General features: G+C 41.6%; 1 protein-coding gene across 5 annotated transcripts in view; it reads left to right on the top strand.

Moving 5' to 3' along the window:
* The window catches only part of MTCL1 (microtubule crosslinking factor 1), a 101,984-nt gene that overhangs the window by 14,246 nt on the left and 64,065 nt on the right, over positions 1-23,673 (top strand). The gene's annotated exons all lie outside the window — the stretch shown is intronic.

The raw sequence follows: 23,673 nt of genomic DNA, 5'->3' as shown, positions 1-23,673 counted from the left end.
GAGTTATGAGTAGTCCAGTTCAGGGGTTTTGGAGTGTTTGTACCTAACAGAGCAGATCATCAGCTGGTACACATATCAGTGTTGCTTAGATTACTTGTGAACCTGACACAAAATATAAAGCCTGCATGATGTTTTAGCTATTCTTCTCCTTTCTCAATGTTTTTGTGAATGCTGTTCTAAGTGGACATGATACTATGTTACAGGGTCTGCAGTCTCTGCTCTGTCAAAAAATGCCATCTCATCAGCAGTACCTAAATTTATTGTTTGTTGTAGATTAACATGCAGGTCCACTGGGTACTGCTTGATAGTCTTGTGGTTCAAGCAGAACCTAAATTGTGGGTGAGAAGTGAGGGAAAAAATGGTCCAGCAGGGCTGAAGGCTCAAGCTGGCTCTAACCAGGCTGAATTTACCTTGCTACTTAGATTGCAGCAGCCCAGCTGTGCTGGGAAGCGCTGCTAAGTCAGCTGTCTCTCTGCTGGATTGCAAGATGAGGTGAATGCACCCTTACTTTGTATGCATTCCTTGCCAGTAAGAGGCAAAAGCTGGAGGGGAGCTAGGGAAAGGGAGACATAGCAGGTAGAATGATGGGATGTATTCATGCTGATCTGGAGATAAAGCAGGGCATAAGAGGGATCATGAGATGTTGTAGTAGTAGTAGTAGTAGTAGTAGTAGAGATAGTCTGGTTTTGCATGCTGTGAGTTGTGGTTTCTCTGGCAGTCACAATTTCACAAGGTCACTGAGGTGAGAGGTTGGAGTCCTTTGCAGGTCACACAAGGACAGATGAGCCAAAAGCTGGAGAAACACAGCTACGCATGTGTCAGATAAGTGTGTTTGCAGTGTTGTTGACATTGCTAAAAAAAAAAATATTCTTCATTCAAGATGTGTTCAAATAACTACCAGAAGTGGTGCCTCCTTAGGAACATGAAATGTGTGCAAGGAATGTATTATAGGCATGCCAGTGGAAAGCTAGTGCTTTTTATATCAGGACAAAAGTGACCCCAAAGCCATGTAGCTTCTTCCCAATCCACCCTGACTCTGCATCTTGTCTATCTAAGGGCCAACAGTTACAAGGATCATTTTCCTATCTGGTCCTGGAGCGTTGCCTGAGACCCAGTTAGACAGTATTCACCCTCTGATATAGCTTCCTGCAACCATATGCTCATTCTCTGCAATAGCTTTGACTATTCTCTATCCCTGGATCAACAGAAAGGTTTTCTCCCATCTATGTTCATATTTATTGCTTAATTCAGTGCTCGCTCCTGCCTTGGCATGCCGTGCAATTCCCTCGGCTCCCATTTCTCACTGCAGTAGATGGCATATATGTTGATTAACTTTAATGTATTTTGCAAGCTGAAATACCTTTAGGAATTGTACATGTCTCTGAAAGCACTCTTTCTTTAATGCCACCTTTGGTGTTTATCATAATCTTTTGAAGAATTTCTAACATTTGTCATGTTTAGTGCTGGTTTGGGGTTTTTTTTTGCACCAATACCTGTTTTGATCTCCTGTGATATTTTCAACAGGACTTCTTAGTATTTGGGCTTGTTCTATCTAAATGAAAATTTTATTTCCTTAAAAAGAAGCCTTACAGTTTTAACTGGCAAATTTTTTTGCCTCCTACTGACCATGTAATTTCAAGTTGTTTTAAGTACAAATGAGAGAGACTTTCCTCTCTTGTCACTAAATAATATTTCTCAGTGTGTCTTACTGTGAAAATAATCCTTCACAGTCCTCTCTCTCCTCTCCTCTCCTCTCCTCTCCTCTCCTCTCCTCTCCTCTCCTCTCCTCTCCTCTCCTCTCCTCTCCTCTCCCTCTCCTCTCCTCTCCTCTCCTCTCCTCTCCTCTCCTCTCCTCTCCTCTCCTCTCCTCTCCTCTCCTCTCCTCTCCTCCTCTCCTCTCCTCTCCTCTCCTCTCCTCTCCTCTCCTCTCCTCTCCTCTCCTCTCCTCTCTCCTCTCCTCTCCGTCTCCTCTCCTCTCCTCCTCGCTCTCCTCTCCTCTCCTCATCCCTCTCCTCGTCCTCTCCTCTCCTCTCCTCTCCCTCCGTGCTCCTCGCCTCTCCTCTCCTCTCCTCTCCTCCTCCTCCTCCTCTCCTCTTCCCTCCTTCTCCTCCTCCTCGCACTCTCCTCTCGCTCTCGCTCTCCTCTCCTCTCCTCTGCCTCTCCTCTCCTCTCCTCTCCTCTCCTCTCCTCTCCTCTCCTCTCCAGTCCCAGGTGCTTCTGGATTCCCATTCCATGACACAGTTTCTTTTGCATAATCTATCAAAACAGCATCTAGGCCCTTGTTCTGTTCTAGTATCTGCCAAATGCTCCCCATCAAAAAAATATTCTGATTTTCACTGATTGTATCATTAAGGAGCTCTCAGATAACTGGTGAGTCACCTGCAGGTTTTTAGGATGCCACCTCCTTCTTTCCTTTTGTCTTTTTCTTTTTTTCCATAAATGTGCTCCATCCAGCCAGCCTTTTGCTGCATTTCCTGTGCTTTGAGCTAATATATGAGTTGATAAGGATATTTAATGAATGCCTGTGAATTTTGTCCAATTCCAATGTCTTCCAGTTAGACATCATTCTTCTCTGAATGTCTTCATCAGTATCCTGGCACTCACTTTGCTTACTCATGCCGCTGTACTTCCTTTTTTGCTTTCAGTTCTCTTAGCCAAAAGATAATATAGTTCTTTCTTTACCCATAATACTTCCTAAATTTTTCAGATTTTACTCGTTTATCACTGTTCATCATCTGCTACTCTTGCCTGAAATACTGTCACTGATTCTTTTGAAGATACTTCTTTCACTGGCTAACAATGTTTTCTCACTGAATGCTTTTTAACTTTACTGACAGTAGCAAGGTATTTTGTGTCAGTCTTCTCTATCTGCTGAAGCACTGTGGTTCATTGATTTTTTCCATGATTACACTCACCTACTTTTTCAGTTTTCGTTTTTCAAATCTTCCCTTTTCTGTCCTTTTTACTGTGAACATTTCAACTGCTTTTGCACCACCCTCTGATACATTTTTCTGTGGCATTCTCCATCAGAGCTACAGAGTTTTCCTACTGCTGTGAACACTTCTTTGTAGCATATCCTGGGATGTTTGTGAGAACTGTCCCTTCTAGGAATTTGCTAGGATTTTCTGTGGCTTAACAAAGCTGCTTCCTCCTTACAGCTTTGGAAGCAAAGGCAGTGTGCCCTCGCAGATTTGATAAGAACACATATCCCTGCCAAGGCTTGCTTGCTTTTTCCTCGTGTTGTCTGGGTTATTAACATTGCCATTTGAGTCAGCAGGCTGCCAGGACAGAAAAAAAATGACTCCATCACTAACAAATTACCTCAGCAACATCCCTGCAGCTGTCATTTTCCCCTTCCTAATATCCTAATGCACCTCATGAGAAATATCGATGTGTATTAGGAATTTTTCTCAATCAATCAACCAGAAAGCATTCAGAACAGTTTTTTTCCAAAGTTTCCTTTCCTTTGCAGCAGTGCAAAGCCCTTACCAATTCTCTTCTGAGCATCTACAAATCAGAACTTTTCTCAAAGGCTTGACAATAGCAAGTGGATTTTCTTTGAGAACTCAACATCTCCACTCGACATCTAATTCACCCCAAACTTCATTTCTTTGGAGCCACCAGGGTGTCTTTAAGGAACTCCTTCCTTATACTTTCCCAGGAAAGATACTTCACAAAAGGATGATCTATTTTTATTCTAAGTGTAAACAACTAGGAAGTCATGCTTGGCAAGTGTTGTGTGCCTTCATGTACAATGATCACTAATTCCCCTGCCAGCAGTACCTTTCAGAGCAAGCCTGTCTCTGAAAGCTCCATACCTGGGGAAGAACAAACCATTTTTGCTGCTTATTGAAGAAAAGCACTGAGATGGCATGGGACCAGCTCCCATTCCCCAGAGGAGAATGAGTTGGTTGCTTGTTTGCAGCTGCTAAATGTGTATTTTCCCATGTCCTTTGTCTGGGTTTGGTGTGGTGAGCCAGGGTGGTGGATGAGGCAGAGCTGGGGCAGCACTGACGCTGCTGGGGATGGACAGCCCCATCAGAGCAGACAAAGAGAGGGGAGGAATAAGGTCAGGGGCAGCAGCTGCTGGGAGATTTGATGTGAGTACTGTGAAATGGGCTAGCAAGAAAGGAATGAGAATTGTGTAACTGGGAGGAAAGGGGTTTACTGGGAAGAAATTGACTGGTTGTGTGTTGGCCATAGTGAGCAGGTGACAGTCCTTCTTATGGCCACTGGAAGCAGAAGGAGCAGAGGGGGAGCAACCAGAGGTGTTCCTTTCTGCCTTGTAAGGACCTCTGCTGTAGCAGCAGTCTCCTGTGTGACACTGAAGTTTTCTTGGCCAGCTCCTAACTTCACTTGAAATGCTTCAAGCCCTTCAGGTTGTTGGGACTGTCAGAGACCCAGGTGCTGCTCCCTGGGCATCTTCACTCAGGAAACCACTTCCAGCTGCCAGAGAGCCATGGCTGCAGCTCAAGTTCAGTGGTGTTTTTACAAATAAGGGTAGAGGCAAAAGGCAAGAAATCCTATTTCCATTCATTTCTGCTTAAGGAAAGAAGTACAAGTCCTCTGGCCCATAGTAATGCCTCCAACATGTCTCTTCAGGACACAGGCTGAGATGAGAACCAGCACCTACTGTAAATGGGCTTTCCCAAGTTACCTGTGGGCTTTTTAGGAGAGTGACTTCTATAAATGCTCTTTCATCCAAGAGATTTTCTTGCTTTGGATGGTGTAATGCCTAAGCTTATTCTCTGCTCCTCCCCTGCAGCACCTTATTTTTGAGGCACTGTTCAAGAACTGCTGCATTTAACAGTCAAAGCAAATTTTCTGTTAAAATATTTGTATAACAGAGTGAAAACCTACATTCAGAACCTTATAAAAATGGTAGAAACACACAAGATAAGTTGAAAAGTCTTTCAGACATATTATTTTGAGACAAGTTTTGCTCCAAAGTGCAAGGGCAGTACTCTGTTTAAAATCAATAGAGGTGGAGTGCATTTTGCTCACAGAAGAATTGCCTCTATAAGCATAACATAGCAAATGAAATCTGGAGGCTGCTGTGTGTGAAATCTGGAGCTGAGTGTGACAATGATTTTCATTGCCATGAACCTTGTGAGTAGGGCAAAACTCATGCTGCTACACATGTGTGTAAAGTGTGATTATCCCAAGCTGGAATCAGATTTCCCTCTTTTTGCTCTGATATAAATACAGATCTGGTGCAAAGTGGTGGACAAATGGTAAAGAAATTATTTTTGGTGGAAACACACTTGTTTGCATAAAACATTACCCCATATTTTCATTAGCTAGGAATTTATACATATTTATTAAAGTGGCACATCATGTTTTTCAGACATTTTTCAAAGGAGATTTACTCACAGAAGTAGGGATATACTGTGAAAATTCCTTGATTTTTGTAATACATTACCTTTTTTAGCTATCAGTGAGTTTACCTGAAGGGAAATTTATGAGAAACAGGACAGGATTCAAGTAACACTAAAAGGACTAAGCAAGAACCATATATTGACTCAATAACCCTGTATAGAATTTAGTGCTTGTGACAGTTTTAAGTAATGAAGTCCTATGCAATAATCATAACTAAACCTATTAACTGAATGAAAGTTTTACTGCAGAACCATTTTGTCTCCAATATCTTTTTTTTCACTATGATAAATAATAAATTGGTACCTACCCACAGTGAATGATTTATACTTGTTATGGCATTTCAGGAACTGTAGAGAGAGTGAAATGTTCTGCTCCTTCTTAGGAGGAGGCCATGCATGGGAATGGATCTCTCTGGACTCAAAAAACCACAGTAGTTAGGAAGCAAACTCTGCAGCATGATTTTTTTTTTTTTAATTATTGCATTATACATCTTCTAATGCACTGTCCACATTTATTTTTAGAAATTTAAAAATATCTTTAAACCAAAGGACCCCTCACATTTTCCAAATATTTTGTGCCACTCTCTTATGTTATAAATGCCCTCCCTGAGCAGTATCTGCATATATGAAATTAAGATTTATGATTTAGCAAATAAGTTACCACCAAGCTCTGATTTGTCTTTGTTCTCTAGGTATTTGCTATTTGTCCAGACTGGCCAGCAATCATCTGACATTACTTCCAAATCCTATTATAATTTTTGAAGTGATTGATTTTGAGTTAAAGTAACAGTGATTCTGCTGATCAGATCCAGAGATCTGTCTCCTGCAAAATCTCTTCTCTTCTGTTACTCAGCCTGAGTTTCTCATTCCAGGTCTGGGCTCCTGCTGACTCACCCCCTTCATTACTCCCAAATACTTAAAAGAACCACAACTGGCCTTTGCATATGGAGAAATTATGTTTAGGTGATGGCATTTACAGCAGGAAAAATGACCTTCCATAGCTGCATGACTGTCTAGATACCGGTTACCTATAAGGAAACCTTTGTATGATAAAATAAATTTCTCTGTGCTCCATTGATAATTAATTTTTTTTTACTACATAGCAGAAGCCTTTTGGTAACTTTTTCAATAGCAGAGACTGGCATGGAGAAGTTCAAATAGTGTATCAGACTCCCCATCCTCCACCCAGTTACCAAAAATAATCCGGCTGTCTGTCACATGGGCTTCAGCAGTGACAGTGCAAACAAACTGTAGTCCCTGTGACATTTTCATTTGAAAAATATCTTCTTTTCTTTTCATTCCTTCTCTTAATATATCCTAACGTAATTAAAGGTTTTCTTCAGCAAGCCCTTGCAAAATATTGGTAGAAAATCCTTCAAGTGCTGTTCTGGGGGGAAAAATAAGTGTTGCTCTCCATCTTCTAAATCGTGTTTCAATTGGGGCATAAGTCCTAGGTGAAGACAGTACCCTTTGTTTTCCTTGCCAAGGTGTGGACAAGACTTTGTTCCAGGAGAAGTAAACTGTCGCAGCATGCTGCTGTTTCTGTGAACAGAAGCTGTGATTTAAAGCTGGAGTATCCACAGCTAAATGCATGCTGAAGTTGACTAGGTATATCCCTTGCCATTCCACTCCCTGGTGAATCTAATTCAGATCAGCAACCATCTGACAACTGATCCTGTGGGAAGTGTCATGAGGTGTTTGGGGTGGAGGTGGATACCAGGGCATTGTAGTTTCAGGGATATCTCATGCCCTGCCCTCCCTGCTTTCCTCCCAGGGCTCAGAGGAGCCAGCACAGATCCCGAGTGAATGCAGCCTTGTGCATATCAGGGAGTTCCAGCTGAAGGAGAAATGGTGTGCAAACCTGTAAAGAAGCTCCCTTCAATAGGTACTCAGTGCAGAGCTGGCATCAGTGGGCAGCTCAGTGCCACCACTCCTGGGAGGCACAGCTTCCCTGCCCTTTGGCTGGCTCCCGGTGAGCGGGTGCCAAATGTTTTCCTCTCACATCACCGGTAATTTCATCCCAGCATCTGGAGCGCGGGGTAGCAGGATGGAAAAGAGGGAGAGACAGTCTGTCAGGGTGAGAGGAGCAGCTTTGTGAGGTGCATAGATTCTAAACAAATTTTGCAGATTGCCTGTGGTTTTTGTTGTGATGATGCTGCACTTAAGAATATGTGTCACACCAGGGCATTGTCATCCATGGGGATGGTATTTTCCGGAAACGCTTAGCAAGGTGAAAAAAAGTCAGAGCTATTGATTTTTGTCCTTCTTTGAAAGGGTTGCTTGATTGTTTTTCTTCTGAAATTAATTATTTAGACTTGCTTCTCTAGCTCTATTTTTAAAAGGAGAACGTAACTTATTGCAGAGATAACTTATGAATTATTAACATTGCACTACTCAAGCTGTCAGAGGATGAATGAGGGGCAGAGATCTGACCGTCTTGGCAAGTTTTCCATTGCCACATGGCACAGCACTGGACTTTCCTCCTTCTCCATGCCTGGCACTGTGCAGGTAAGCCTGGCTCCACTGCCCAAAGTCTTGCTGGCTGAAAGGCAGCCCAGCTCGGCAGAGTGCCACACATTGCCTGGATCTGTCTAGAAGTTCTCCATTCCTCTGAAAGGGAAAATGGAGTCAGCTGGTGCAAGTAGGTCAGGAAAAGGGTTTAAGTGGTAAAGAGGTGGAATTACGCAGTTGTGATTCTTCAAGCAATTTGTAATCAGCACATTTTGCTGCTCTTGGTAAATAACCTGCTTCTTCGGGCCACAGATGAGGATATTTTCACCTATCTTGCTCTTTTTGCAAACCCAGTCCATGCCAAAGCCATGGTGTGTGCAGTGTTTCAGGCTCTTTCTCATCCCTACAGAAGTGATCCCCACACCCCCATTGGTTTTGCCAGCAGTTATATCAGCTGGGACCTTGCTGCAAGGTTAGGATGTTTTTTCACCCTGTTCCTACACTCAACCTGCTGAAAAATGCCTGGTGAGGAGACAGTATCTGTTCTGTGGGAGGAGGCATGGCAAAGCCTTCACTTGATTTGGGTTTGGGTTTGATGTGCCTTGATCTGAGAAAGCCTGAATTTTCTTAAAGTGCACACCATGGTGGTTCATTCATTCTAGAAAAATGACACAGTCTGCCCTTAATAGGTACAGGACTTGTGATTTCTCTGTTTCCTTTTCTCTTTACTGTATATTTTGTCACAAGATGGAAGCTCTAGCCGAAATAAATACAAAAATTACAAGATATTTGTACCCAAATTTTAGGTCTTGTACCATCAATAGTAGCCAGAGCTGGGGAGGGTAAGCTGTGCTGATATTTAGGGACATCAGCATAATGCCTGTGTGGGCAGAAGAAGCACAACGATCCATCTGAGACTGACAGATGTACGTATTGGTCTATTTAGGGCCTCTTTCTCAGGGATCACTCCAAAATAGTTACAGTCCAACCTCTTCAGCGTGCTCTTGCCTCAGTCAGCTGTGCCAGGAGAAAGTGGGTCTTGTGCAGAGATTGGTGAAGGCAGCTCACCTCATTGTCGCTGCGTGCGGAGTTCAAGATAAATTCCCATCCTGGGTTCTGTGGTGTTAAATAAAAAAAAAGACTTTGAAGGGATGGAGGAGAGAATAAAGTTATTAAATGATATGATAAAACAGTTCTAAAGCAGATGCAAATCTGCAAACCTTTTAATTGTTTTCCTTGTTAATGTTTTTCATATATTTTTCTATTAAAAATAATTAGGGATTTGTTTTGTTCATCTCTTCTTTCAGTTTTCAAGGGTCTGGCCCGTCATAGAATAGAGGGATCTTTAAATGTCATCTAGTCCAACCCACATTCAATGAACAGGGACATCTTTAACTAGATCAGGTTGTACAGAGCCCCAGTCTGACCTTGAATGTTTCTAGGAATGGGGCATTTACCACCTCTGTGGGTTTCCTAGTTTTGGGCAAATCTGGGAAGAAACCTCCAAATGGGGTCCCTCTAGAAAGCAAATTCAAGCAGCCCCTCCCCCCCACCAGTTTGGGAAAGATTTCCTTGGAGAAAATGCATAGGTTATCATTCTTGCCAGGTTATAAACTGGGCTAACCCTTCCCTTACCCACTTACGGAGTCAGTGGAAGACCATCAGGATGTTCAGGCAGGACTTGCTCTTGGTGAAGCCGTGCTGGATGTCTCAAATCACTTCCCTGTCCTCCGTGTGCCCTAGCATAGCTTCTGGGAGGATCTGTTCCATGGTCTTCCCAGGCACACAGGTGAGACTGACAGGTTGGTCATTCCCAAAGTCCTCCTTTCTATAGGAATCCTTCTGCTTTTCCATTGCATGCTCATGTGTCTTTTATGATTAATTTACCAATTTGTTGATTATTCCCAAACCAGAAGTTGCAGTGCATACTGCCAAAGGTATCATAACCTATGGGCAATTATAGGGGAAGGTTCCCATAACAGTTTGGGGAGGAACTGAAATGTAGGTCCTACATTACTTATAAGGACGTGAAAGGGTGGGAATCACTTGTTGGATTGGTGGTTTTAATACAGTGTTGACCATTCTATTAAAACCACCAATTGTTGTACCTTGACCATCATGAATTAAAATTATAGAATGATAGTTACTGTGTTCTCCGCTGTTGCCGTGAGCTGTCAGGGTATGTGACTACAGTTTCTGGATTACCTTCACAAGAGAAAGGAAAAAGAAATTAGGGTTGGTTTCCTTAAAAAAGGAAAAAAAAGAATCCCTCTTGGTGTCCTCCATCCCCTCCAATGGCAAGCAGATCAGCTTTCCTCTCTCCCCTTCTACAGGTTCCTCCTTGGTGGGACTCTCTCACCTTCTGTTCCTTCCTTTTCTTCTTCACCTTAGGTTTTTCCTCAGCATTTTTCAGATACAGATGTTAAGTTGAACACAAAATTCTCCAGTATGTGCAAACCAGCCCTTGAGGTTAGGGGCAGCTGAGATGAGCAGGACTACAGCCACACCTTGGGACAGCAGTCTCTGCTGCTGAGGGCTGAGCTACACTACTTGGAAAGTTACTTTACAGCTGCTGCCAAAAGCTGCTCCCCTAGGTCAGGACTTCAAGCAAGGAAAAAAATCTTTAAACAGGAAGCTTTTTCTGCTATTTGTGGCTCCACCTGCTCTCAATCTCCCCGAAAATACTGTGAGAACATTCCCATGGTAGGATAACTTGTCACTTCCATTCTGGGCCTGACTGTATTGAGTGCAAAAAACCCAAACAAAATAGAAAACAATATGTCAGTGAATATTAAAGGCAGGGTGGTTTTTATCCTGCAGTGTTGATTTCACTCTGGGGTGAAGTTTTGCATCTGTTCAGTTTTGTTTGAACGAATAGTCCACCAGTTCACACAGCCATAGAGGAGACTGTAATTTAAATAACACAAATTCAGAGATGTCTCTTGCTTCTCTTGGACACAACTCTTGCAAAAATAACCATATGTAAGAAATTGTGTATTCTTTTGGGGGGAGAATGTAAAAAATAGAAGGAGTTCTTGTGGTTCTGCACAGGAAGATGAGCCATTGGCACTCCTGCAGATGCCTTTCATTGAACACGGTGCTCTCAGGCTGTTGGGAAAAACAGAAACATTGCATGAATTGCTGTCCTTCTGAGCTGGCATGAATAAACACAATGGACAACTTCAGTGTTGCTGCTTCTGTGCTACAGGATGATCAGGAGAAAATTTGACAGTAATTTTCTTAGTCAAAAGGAAGGAAGAGGGAGCCTTTGGGGTATGAGCAATTTGGATATGGACATTTCACACATGCTTTGTGTGATGCTTTCCTTAAAAGGAAGAGGAAGGCTTTGGACACAATACACCACAGGTATCCACAATGTAATGCTCCACAAGAAGTACCACACCTCTTCGAAGAATCTGGTGTTGAAAGAAAGGTCTTTGTAATGCTACTACATGATTTTTCACTGTGAATACAATTCAAGAGAGAGGGAAAAAAGAAAGCCTTTCTGAAGGCTTCAGGTTCCTCAACCAACCAGCATGAAATTCTCAGTGTATAAAGAGTGACAGTGCTTTCCAGGATTGGCTAAAACCAGTTACTAATAAAGGCATTTTCACAACTAAACCTGACAGTCTGTTAACTGGTTTTAAATGGGGGTGTTGATTGGATCCTGGCACCTTTACTCTGGGTCAGCAGCCGACACAACTGAAGGAGACAAGAGCACTAATTAAATGCACAGATTCTTGTCATGTTATAATCTGGGCTTTAAAATCTAAGCCATTTTTTCTTCCCTTTCCTGGTCTGCAACAGATTTAGTTTCTCACTTGGACCCTCTAGCTCTTGCTCTGAGGTCCTGGAGATGGGTTTTTCTTGGCAGCTCAGCGAGGAGAAGGGGAAGAATATGAGATTTCCTCTTGGGCATTCAGGAGAGGAAATAGTTTGGATAAATCGCCCACCACCAAAGGCTCATTTTACTTCTGTTTCACATGAAGACCTGCTGGGTGAGGAGGATGTGGCAGTAACCACTTGGAACCTTATGATGGGGAATGAGGAATAGAAAGCCTTGGGATAATGTTGATTTAGCTTTAATTTTCTATTCAGGGGCTTCTTGTGTTGCAAGAATCTACTGCTCATTCCTGATTATCCATAATCAAGACATTTCAAACAAAGCCATTAACAGAAATATTTCTAGTCTACCTCTGAAATTCATAATAAAGGTTTAAAACCTTAAACCAGATTGGCAGGTTGACATTTCCAAGAATTGTTTTTGCCATGTAAAACTGCTAGCATAAAAGAGACTCGGCATCATTAAGGATTTATTGAGTTTCTATTTTCTCCATTAAAGTACTGACTATTATTTTCAAATGAAAGATGTACCACAATGAAATCATTAGTGACTGTGCATTTAGGGATTTTTTTGACAGCACTCCTAACTATTATAGCCAGGTAGTCAGTCTCTCCCAGTATGACATGGATAGCAGTGACAACTTATCTTTTCCTCTGTCACAGGAGATGGAGAATTTGACCAGAAGTGAGCAGATACCAAAATGTCATAATGATTATAACTACCTGTGTTTCTTTTTTTTTTTTTTTTTTTAACCTCATGGAGTAATAACTTTGGCTTTTTACTTTGTTTTCATCCTTTAATTATAATTATTTTTTTTTAATCATGGCTGAGTGAGTGTTACAAACACAGCCTTGGGGAGTGAGATGATGAAACAAAAAGTAAAATATCCCATTACTGCTCAGGTAGGGAAAAATATGTCCATGTTAAGCTTTCTAGGAGTTTAGCATTCAGTTCATAGGAATTTTTAAATATGGGAGAAACTGATGACAATACTTACATATTTAAAAGGGATTGGAGGTAGGGAATTGGACCTTGAGAAGAATCAAAGCTCTGATTTCTGTGTGTAGTTATGAAAGAGAAGCTGGCTATGTGGTGAGGCCAAGTCAAGCCTTCACAGGTAACAGTGGCTATCTCCACAGGCAGACTTCCAGGCAAAGGGAGTTTTTTCTGTCTCAAATTGTTAATTATTCTTGCAGACCTAATTAATCCTTTAGACTAATACATATACATCAAAGCACCCAATATTTTGGTTTGATGTCCTCCAGCAAACAAGTGCCTGAGGTTTAATGAAGTGTTTTGGATACAGCCAAATAAAATTTGAAGGCTTCAGTATCTTGCAACTGTGGATACTCTCAAAAGTTAGCTAAAAACCCTTTGATTAGAGCCTTATGGTGTAGTGCCTACTCCTGCCTATAAGGTGTGGGATCCAGCAACCACACTGTCCCTTTCCCCTTATTTGGCAGCATTTTGTCAGCTCCAGACTGTCAGTTCAGCACTGCAGCAGCAGGTAATGAACTAAAGTCTCAACTAGGTGAAGCTGAGCAGTTAAAAGTTTAAAAGGTATTTCTGTTCTTGCAAATGGTGTTTAAAGCAGCATCTGGGGCTTGCTGTTTGGTCAATCAAACCTTCAAGGTAAATCTGTTTAGTTTACGTTTTGATTGCCAGCGCTGATATCTCAGCATGGAATGAGGTTTGTTTGTAAACAGCAGTAACAAAAATGTTCTGCTGACAGACTTGGCATGGGTTGGCTGCTCTCTGCTATGATAAGCAGAGGTAGCCTCTTGCAGCTGCACATCTGAGGGCACCAGCCAACCCACCAGCTTCTGCCTTTGGTAGGGGATAATTCGCTCATCTGCAAGGAGGAATGGAAAAGAACATGTCTCCTTTCCTTTGTTTGCCAAGCTACATCTACAAGTATTCCTCCTGCAGAGCAGTCAGCTGATCTGCTGTGCACCTGGGGCAGCTGCTTGCCTACTTACAGATACACCAGCTGCAGGTGGCTGTCTCTCTTCTGCTCTTCTTTGGAGCATTTGCTGGATGAGGGACACTGGAGCTAAAGACTCAGAGTGGAAATTCACCTGTGGCAGTGAAAATATGTCTTAATTCTCAGAGGGTTTAATAGTTATCTGAGATTGTGTGCTCTCTCAATTGTCAGCAGAGTTTTCATGAAAGAGAAACAGAAGGAGGAAGGAAATTATAATGCCCAGATTTTTAGAGAGTGATGGTACAAAGGCTAGGATTGTGGAAAGAGAACAGCTCTTTCAGACATAAAGCATGATAAATTGCTTCAGCATAATGATGCTCATCAGAAGCAAGTGAGTAGCAGAAAAAGAATGTCATTTCAATTATGCCATAAATTCACTTTTGGCTGGCACAAACAGCGATCAGAGGACCGACAGAATTTCCTTTCTAACCTTAATGAAATACAAGCACTCTGATTTTAATTTGCAGTTGGGATTTCTTCTTTGGCCCAGCAGAGGTTGGAAAACACTGTCCCTCTTTTTTTATTTTGCATGAAGTCTATTTGCTTGGAAGCATTCCTCTGTTTGTCTTGTTAATTCCCTGGTTTTTTACCATGTGAATTTCCTGCGATGATCTCATTATGTTTACAGCGTTTCTTGCAGTGTTGTAAACAGTGACTGATGCCTTGTTTTCATGTTTGGGTGTGTCAGGGAGTAGCCACATGCAAACTGCTGTTGAGCCACATTCAAGGAGCCCTATCTAATGTCAGCCTGAGACTGCCATGGAGCTTGAGGACTGTTTCCACTGAGTTCCAGGGGGATTTAAACAGTAGTGAGGAAACATAAATAAAGAAAAGACTACGCAAAAAATGAATTTAATATATTACTGGTTACTATTACAGATACAAGAAAGAAAACAGTCCTTAAGAGAAAAAAAATCATGAATGTGCACTGCTGTTTTATGTGCAAGGATTTTGAGTAATCTTAAACAAATTTTTAGCCAGTATAACTGCTTCAAGTTAGTAGCTCTTCCATAATCACAAAAATGAAAAGAGTTAGTAGCCCCTTCATAATCACAAAAATGAAAAGAAGATATTTCAGAGTATTTACTGACATTTAGTAATGTGTTTGGGGCCATCTAAATGTTTTTAGCCTGAGACCCTCACTGTAATTTCAGAAAATTACATCACGGGGTTATTTTGTCTGTGTGATTTACTCCAGGTCTACTGATGGGAGAAAGCAAAGCATGGGATAGTTTAAAACATTTACTACCTTTTGTCTGTTTATTCCTGATCTCTTGAGTAGGGATGGCCATTGGGCTTCAAGGTCTAACTACTATGCAATGGATTCTTATTCTTTAACTGCTAGTACAGTAGAATCTTCAGGGATATGTTTGAAAGCAATTTTGTGTTTTATTTTGTTTTTCTGATTAGAATTGTAATATATGCATGTGCCTAAAGAGTTACTGTCTGTGTTGGGTATCCTTTCACTGGCTGCCCTCCAAATCACAGCTCTTGACAGCAATCTTTAAACCCCCATCATTTCTCCTTGGTGTTTACTGTAGGAAAAATGTTTTGGCTGCTGACTTTGCTTCCCCAGTCTAAGACAAAGTGACTTTTATACTGGCACAGAGAGGTGCCCGAGGCAGAAGCTATTACAGAATAACTTGTTGGGTAGACAGCGTAAACAAGTCACCAGTCTGTGAATCTCACTGCTACATGATTATCACTGAAGGGCAAGGATTTAGGAAGACTCAAAGGAGAGTAGGCATGCATCTGTATAAAGTGAGCAACCAGACCTGTCATACAAGTGCAAATATTACCACCAATTTTAGGAATGAAGACAACACTTGATTTAGAATTTAAGAATGCATTAAGTTGAGATTTACCGGGGGTCCCATTAGCTTGAAGAGATTTTCTGCAGAACCTTCTTCTTTCAGGCACTGTCAATGATCATCCCCAGCTTGCTTCCCAAAGGGAACATGCAAGTGTCTGCCAGTCTGACATACATAACCTTGAGAAAAGCATACTTGTTGAAGTTGAGAAGCTTCACAGCCCCAAATCCCTAAGAGAAGGGATTATATTTGAATCGGCCCTAAATTGAAACTCCAGTTTCATATTCTTCCTTCCTCGGAGCTATTAGAAATTCTTATTCAAATGTCAAATGTCCATTTCTCTATGTGTTTTGGCTTTTCATTTTTTTATTCTCAATATAGCTTCCAGACATGGGTGGCTTTTCTTAGTTGATGCCTATCTTGTCCTCAGGAACTTTAATTAAAAATAGTCCATCATAATAATGCAGTTGCTTGTGCAATTTTTCTCTGACAAAATAAATTACAGTAGGCTATATAATCTTGCTGCTTACTTATGTAATTTTTTTTGATGGAAATTGCCAGATCAACATCTACTCAGTAATTCAACTGAAAGGCCTTTACTTTTGATATTTTCTCCCAAAGGCAAGTGAAGGAAAGAAAATATTACAGATTTTCTAAGAAACCTGAGAGTCCAGTTTTTAGATGGTGCATGATTTTAAGAAGTTTTTTTGGCAAGGTTTACAGTGCCATCATGGATGAGTAAACTTAATCCTGCCTGTAGTAAAATAGGATTTAGTGGTGCTCCGTGCCTTCCCAGCAAAGTTGGAGCACCAGGATTTGTGTGGGTAGGCATGTGAGAGGAACAGCTGCATAGCAGATCTGTAGTCACTTGTGGACTGCAGCACTGTTGGGGGGTTTGGGCTCTGGGTTGGTGCAGGGGAAGAGCTGCCACTCTATGCCAGACTCAGGCAGCCTCCTTCTCCAGGGCATGAAGGGAGGGACACGGTGGGGCAGAGCTCAGCACAGCCCGCTGGGCATCGCTTTTTGTGATGGAATTGGAGAAGGTGAATCTAGCAAGGGTCCAGCTCCATGCAGGAATTTGTGTAGTCCTTTTCTTTGTTCACTGAAACGTATTTAAAAATGTCCTCCAAGATTTCACATCCTTTGGGCAGGAGTTATATAAAATCTATTGGTGCCCTTTTATCAATACATTGTAGAAAAAACTGGAGCAGTAAGTATGACCAGGGCATGGGAGTTGTTCTCACGCAGGTGGGAATAGGAAGGAAGGAAGGGTTTCTACAGACCAAGTGCTAAATTGGAAGGAAGGAATTTGACAGGTGCTGTGTGTGCAGGTTGGTGCCACTGCTGAGGAGCTGAGATGAGTACAAGAACTTATCCATGTCACCTCCTCACTGCTGGGAAAGTTCAACCCAGGAGATTTTTTTAAAACTTATTTTATAGCATTCAGGAGATGCAACTGACCTACTTTCCTGCCTCTCAGTGCCTGTACACATGTTCCTGCTCCTGCTGGGAGCCAGAGTCCCTCACCCAGGTTCACTGGGATGGTGTCTGTGTGGGACCGCACGCCTGGTGGGTTGGGAACAGGGATTTGGGAACCCTGTGGCCCAAAGCCACCCCTGAGTCCAAACTGTGTGGCACCCCTGGAAATCAGCTATGCACCCATCCCTACAAAGGCAGCATCCATCGTGTCCTTCTTCTAATGCTGCTCTTCCTGAAGGATTGCTCTGTTAGCCTAGCAGCACCAGGCTTGGAGCAGCACTGCTGTTTGCACCCAAAACAGCGCCAAGCCCAGGCAGGAACCACTTCTCTTAGTACTAGATGGGGACTTGGGAACAATGGCACTCTTGAAATTAGCCTTGTGGCCATCTTTGGAGGTAGGACTGATTTCTAAGCCCTTGCACATGTCATAGGAGAGGTGATGCCATGAATGACCTGGAAGTTGAAATCTACCTGAGAAGAAAGTGTGTCCCTCCCATCACACACATCCATTTGAGTCTAGTCAGACGAAGGGGGTTTAATCTCTGATTTGAAAAGATTCATCAGGTCAGTGGTGAGATGCAATCTTTTTGTTCCTCAGGGATTTGGTATGATTTGTGTGTGTACTTCTGACTCACGTTCATTTGTTCTGCGGGAATTGAACTGCTAGATGCAAAAGGGGGTATGGGGAGTTCTTCACCAAAATCTTGAGAAAGGCAGAAAAATGGAAGGTTTGAACTTCCTTGGAGGGTGAGCCAATATTCAAGGATATGGAATAGCAGGAAATTACTGTTATCAACCACAAGGCTCTTTTGATCCACTGCACAGATTCTGGCTGTGTGCAGAGAAGTTGCATGTGGTCTTCTCTGGGTGAATACTGAGGTGTGTATTAGAGGCACACAGAAACTCCAGGGAGAGCTGTCTGGAGCTGCTAACAAGCTTGTCTTTCTGGCATGCCCATCTCATAGACCTTTGCAAACACACAGAGCATTCATCAGAGGATGCAGAGATGCGTATTCCAGCAAATCTCTTATAGTCTGCCGTGGATACTAAACAAGAAATTCTTGAACAACTGGAGGTGGGAGGTCTTCAACATTTTCCATCGTAAATGTTAATGTATGTAGCAGACAGAAGGAGTATTATATAAAAACTGAAGACTTTCACATTTTTCTGGTTCTGACCTATGGCAAGAAGGCTGACATTTGCATTATTTCCATGGTATTTTTGTCATAAGGGAGAGTTGAAAGCAAAGGCTTAGAAGATTTAAACTTGAAACAATTTTTTTCCTCTGAAAGTCTGATTTAAAGTGAAAACCTGTTTAAAAGTAGAAAGGGGTGAAATCGAGAAGTGTCAAAGTAGAAACTCTTTTTTGTTATAATTAGAACTTCTAGTTAGAGGCAGGTATGTCCAAACTTTTCTGAAACATTTTTTCAATAAGAGACACCATTATAAAATGCCAAGTTTCATTACCTTGATTGTGAGAGTGTTATTATAATTTTTTGAGGCCCAAAATTATCCCAAATACTACACAGAAAAGGCAGAATACAAGTTCTCTGTCATAAAGAATGTACAGTTTAAGAGTGAGGCTTACATTAACTGTTTTAAAAGATAATGAGTAATTTTCTGAGTCATTGGCTGCAGTGTATCTGAAATTTTAGCACTGATAAACCCTCTAGTGTTTTCCTGAGACATGCATTGGAGCATAAATATAATGTAAAAGACTTATGCCAGGAGACAAACTTGTTTATGGGCATGCACTGAAAGAGATTGTAATAAGGTCTTACTGGGAAGCTCCTGCATAGACTTAGACTGTGGGCAGGTCTCCTGCATATGCATGAGTCAGGAGAAGATATTGCCACCTGTGAAAAGACAAGCAATGTTTGCAGTCTCTTCACTTCCAGTTTTCTCCTGTAGCATGGCTGCAGCATTGTTCTCCTTAAGACTCTCTTAATTTAGTGATGATGATGTAGCAAGAAGTTTCAAACCAAGAAGTTTCATGCTGGCCTCCTGCACAGTGGTAATGAGATCTAAAAAGAAAAAACCCTGGTTTTTGTCTTCTGTTCAGTTGCTTTTTACATTCTGGTAGAGGTTGTTCCAGATGTTTTCCATGTGCACTTGGTGCTCTGCATTGAAAGTGTAATTTCAAGCCAGAATAGGTTAAGTTCCTATGATTCTTCATGTTCTGACTATACTGGTGAATTATATGAAGAGGGATCCAATTAGTCCTTTGAAGCTGTGTATTTTCTTAATCCATTGGAATAATTAATGATTCACAGTCCCTCCGCAAGCTGACATTCATGGCTTGAAGTAATCTTAGATTTTGTTGGGTTCCTGTCTAGAATGTCAGAAGCTTCAGGATGGGGTTTCCAATTTTGGAAACAGGCAGGTGATTTTCCCATTCATCCTTTTTCTCTGAACAAATTCTTATTCCTGGAAACTTACGTGTTGAGGTCTTTTGCTCAATGTGAGCATGGAATAGGTGAGCCTGATTACAGCCCATTAATGTCAAAAAGAGGTGCTGAAGTGAAATTGAACACAGCCAGTAAAGACTGTAATCAATAAGTAAAAGCATTTGTGCTGTTTTATTCAGCCTTATAAATAAAATATGCAGGTGTATGGTATATACAGGACATACAGCCATTATGTACTTTGTGACTTTGTGGGCATATGCATGAAGATATATAAGCCATACCAACTAGAAAAAGAAAATAAGTGTAAGGACTGTCTAGTTGCACCATCTCTCTCCCTAATTTTATTTCTCTGCCCACTTTACCCAGATCTGCAAAATACAGCATTTCCTACAGTGACAGACTTGCCAACTGGATAAGTTTTACACCAGTCACAAATTTCCTTCCTCCTACATTCCATAGTTAGCCCTATGTCCCTTTAGGCAGTAACCCTCATATTCTGCATGGAAGTCCAAGAAGAAAGTTTCTTTCCCTCAGCTCTTCATGGGTTTCATTCTAGGGAGAACAGTTTAATAATATTCTTTGTCATGCTCTGATTTCACTGATTCGGTCACTTGGGTTCCTCCACCCCTTGTCCTTTCTCTGATCCTCTCCAGGTGTCTATGCTTATTGTGATTAAGCCTTTAGTCAGACAACATTGTAGCCTCATTTTTTGTCCTTTAATTTTTTTCATTTTTTGAGGTGTAGCTTTTTAATTGCAATAGCATTTATATTCCCAAGTCAGTCACTCTCAGACCGAATAAAATGAGCAATCTGGTAGTGGATGCCAGTAGGCTGTCTTAAGTCTTCCTCCTCATGTCACAATGCCATCCATTATACTTGGGTTCATTACTTAATGCAAATAAAAATAAACCAAATTATTATGTTTTTTATGTTCCCAGAAGGAAAAACCCAGAATAGAGGCATTGAGACATACTCTGACTTACTGTGGAGCTTTTAGGCCTTTAGCATCTCCTACTAGATTGTAAAACCAGAAATATGTGTCCTGTTGTTTGATGAACACATGGCCCTGGAGCAGTCACTTTTCATAGAAGAGCAGGAAAATCTGCTTTACCAGTTCACTCTTGAAATTCTTCCTCTTGAAAAAAGTGTAGCACCACGCTCTTGTTATTCCAGCATCGCTACTGTATAAACAGCATATTTGTAGCTTCCAGTATCCCAGCTGATTGTTCACGCCTTCAGCTGCATTTTCAGGACTTGGAAAGACAATAAGGAGGAAAAAATGTCTGTGTAGGAGGTACAATTTTCCAGATCTGTTCAGATTTAATATTGTCTTGGAGTAATGAGGAACACATGAATGCTAACAACATGATTTTCGAAGTCTCCTTTTAGGGAAGCAGCTTTGCTTGGAGCTGTTTGTCCACAGTGCCTTTAGAGACCACTGGACAGACTCAAGGTGATTTAGATAAACCACCAGATAAGCAGGAATCACTCAATCTTTACCATCAGAAGAGAAGTTTGTTCCAGTTTGATTGCCCTTAAGAGTTCCTTTTTTTAATATCTTTTGTTGATTGATTTAAGAAAGATTTTGTTTATTGTTAACTTCATGCAGTGCTTTTGCACACTGTACAAGCCAGACATGACCAGCTTCTTCCTCTTAGGATGGCCCTCATTAAAGAGAAAGAATTAAAAGAGGTATAGGTCTTGTACCACCTTGATTTGTACATTCTGCTGTTATTTAGTTGCTCTGTTATTCTGCTGCTGATCTCTGGAGGCTGGTGTGCACCCCAAAGGTGTTAGTTAGTACTAGCTCAGGGCTCATTATCCCTCTTTTTGTTGTATGTCAGAGGCATCTCAAAGGCTGATGGGAGTGGCATCAGGCTGAAGAAAGAGGGGTCACATGTAATTATGAGTTGTGTACTCAAGACCTTCATGGCAGCAGGATGTATCAGTCCTTTCTCAATAAATCTCTCCTTTCACTCCCTAAGTCTGGCAAACTTCAGTTTAAATATCAGAAATTGCTGCTGCTGACAAAGCTCCTTAGCAAAGTGTTCATTCGGGGTAAATGCTTGCCTCACCAAAAGTCAAAATGTGAGTCCAAATGCAGTGTTCTTCACCTGGCATGAAACCATGCACAAAGAAATACCGGGTCAGCTGAGATTAAAATTAATATCAAAAAGCGGTTGGAGAGATACTGTCAAGTTCTACCTGCCCATCCAAAGAAACTACCTTCCCTGTGACTTCATTTTTGAGGTCTCAATTAGCCCATGCTTGCTGATTTGAGACAGGAGATAAAAAGGGAGAATAACCATTCACATGAGCTGAGATGTCATTTTAAAGTTTGGTATACTCAGGGTGTTTTACATTTTAGAATGTTCTTGTTTACTAGAAGTACCTAAGCAATGCCTAGATGCTCCGATTTAGGATTGTAATGGCGCTGTTTTAAAACAGGCCAAAAGGCACCAAAAAACAACTGTGAAGGGAAGTCCTGAAAGGGCCACAAAATTTCATAATTGAGTTCTGAAACTAATCTATAGCTGGTAAGAATAAGGAGGAGACTGCCTGGCTCGGAAGACTATCCCTATTAACTTGGCATCAGGCTTTTTGCCCATTTCTGTGAAACAGCTGGTGGTGTCTGCAGCAGAGATGTGATGCCGGAAGATGGATGGACAACTCGATTAGTCGCTGTATCCTCATCTTACAGTTCTGCTAAAGTGGTGTTCACATTTAGAGGTATTCAAGGGCAGTCTGCAGTCCTGAAATGGACACATTCCTTTGAGAGACATAAATTGGGTAAGGCAGACCAGGGACAGTCCATCTTAGCTTATGTATTTATGTTAAGCTTTTGCCAACAGTGAGTCTTTTTTTTTGTTGTTGTTGTATTCAGCATCTTTTTTCATTTGTGATGGAAGAATGATCCCATACGAAAAATTCAGTGTTGGTCACTCATTTCACAGCTGGCCATGGTTTTCTTTCTGAATAATGAGTGTAATTATCACAAGTGAGGCTTGTTTGTGGTGGGACTTGCACCTTTTCTCTCAGAGGCATCATACATTTTTATTTTTCTGTTCGCTAAGATAGCTGCAGTTATCATTATTGCTTTTTCCAAGCAATAATTCTGACATGTACTAGCATTAAAATTAGATTACATTACTTTAAATAATAAGGTCATCAGCAGAAAAACTGTTTGGGGAAAAGAAAATGTCAGAATAAATAGCCAATTTTCACAAAGAAGACAGACAGATGGTTCACTCATTAGCAATAGGTTCCTGAAATGCCCTCTCCTGCTTCTCCTTTATTCTGTAGCTGAGCACCCTACTGTTTCATAGATCAGTGTCTGAGGAGCCAATTGCTTGTCCTTAGAAACTTTAAATTGAATCCTGTGATTGCACAGTATACAGGAGAGCAGGGAGTGAGCTGGTGACCTTCTGTTAGATGGATGGGGATTAATCAATCATCTCTCAGGCAGAAAACCCCTGGGAATCCAGCAAGAGCTTCAAGGGCCCAGGCCAGCATGGGACTAATGTCAGACTTTGGTCTGCAGATAAGATGGGAGAGTGTTTTGCTATTCTTGTGATGTGGAGATTACAGACAGACAGGACTGTGCATTTCCCTACCAAATGATATGATTGACTAACACACTCTCTTGCTTTTCCAGAAGTGGCTTGGAAGAACTGGTAAGACATGGAAAAGTGAATTTAGTTATGGACTAGATCAAGAGCAGCTGGGATACACTTTGGCCTCATTAATTGCTAGAAACATAGAATATCTTGGGTTGTAAGGGATTTATAAGGATCATCAGGTCCTACTCTCAGTTCCTCACAGGACCACCTAAATCTAAATTTTATTACTAAAAGTATCATCCTGATGCTCCTTGATCTCTGACAGGCTTGGTGCCATGACCACTTCCCTACGGAGTTTGTTCCAGGGGTCAACCACTATCTCCATGAAGAACCTTTTCCCAATGTCCAATCTGAACTTCTCCTGATGCAGCTTGATTCCGTGGTTGGTTGTAGTGTTGCTTCCAAGTATAAATGTGGTTCAAGTGTTATTTTCTCTTAGTGCCAAGTAGTCCCCACGGTTGTCATGCCATTCTTCCCACTTACACAAACCCCTGGTTGTTCTTGCTTTTGTCACTTGGTTTGCCTGATCTCTTCTTGGGGTTTTCCCTAATGGGGCTTTCCAGACTGCAGACCTTTTATTTCCTGGGCTACACCTCTGCCATGCATGAAGAGCTGGGATTTTTTTTGTGGGTGTCCTAACCTTTGCAGCCCATCCAACCCTGGGAGTTGGACACTACAAGCTGTTGGAAAGCCACTGG

This window comes from Serinus canaria, chromosome 2 (genome assembly GCF_022539315.1).
Source record: "Serinus canaria isolate serCan28SL12 chromosome 2, serCan2020, whole genome shotgun sequence".
NCBI lineage: Eukaryota > Metazoa > Chordata > Aves > Passeriformes > Fringillidae > Serinus > Serinus canaria.
The sequence above is the reverse complement of the archived record's forward strand: the minus strand, read 5'-3'. Positions and strand labels throughout refer to the sequence as shown.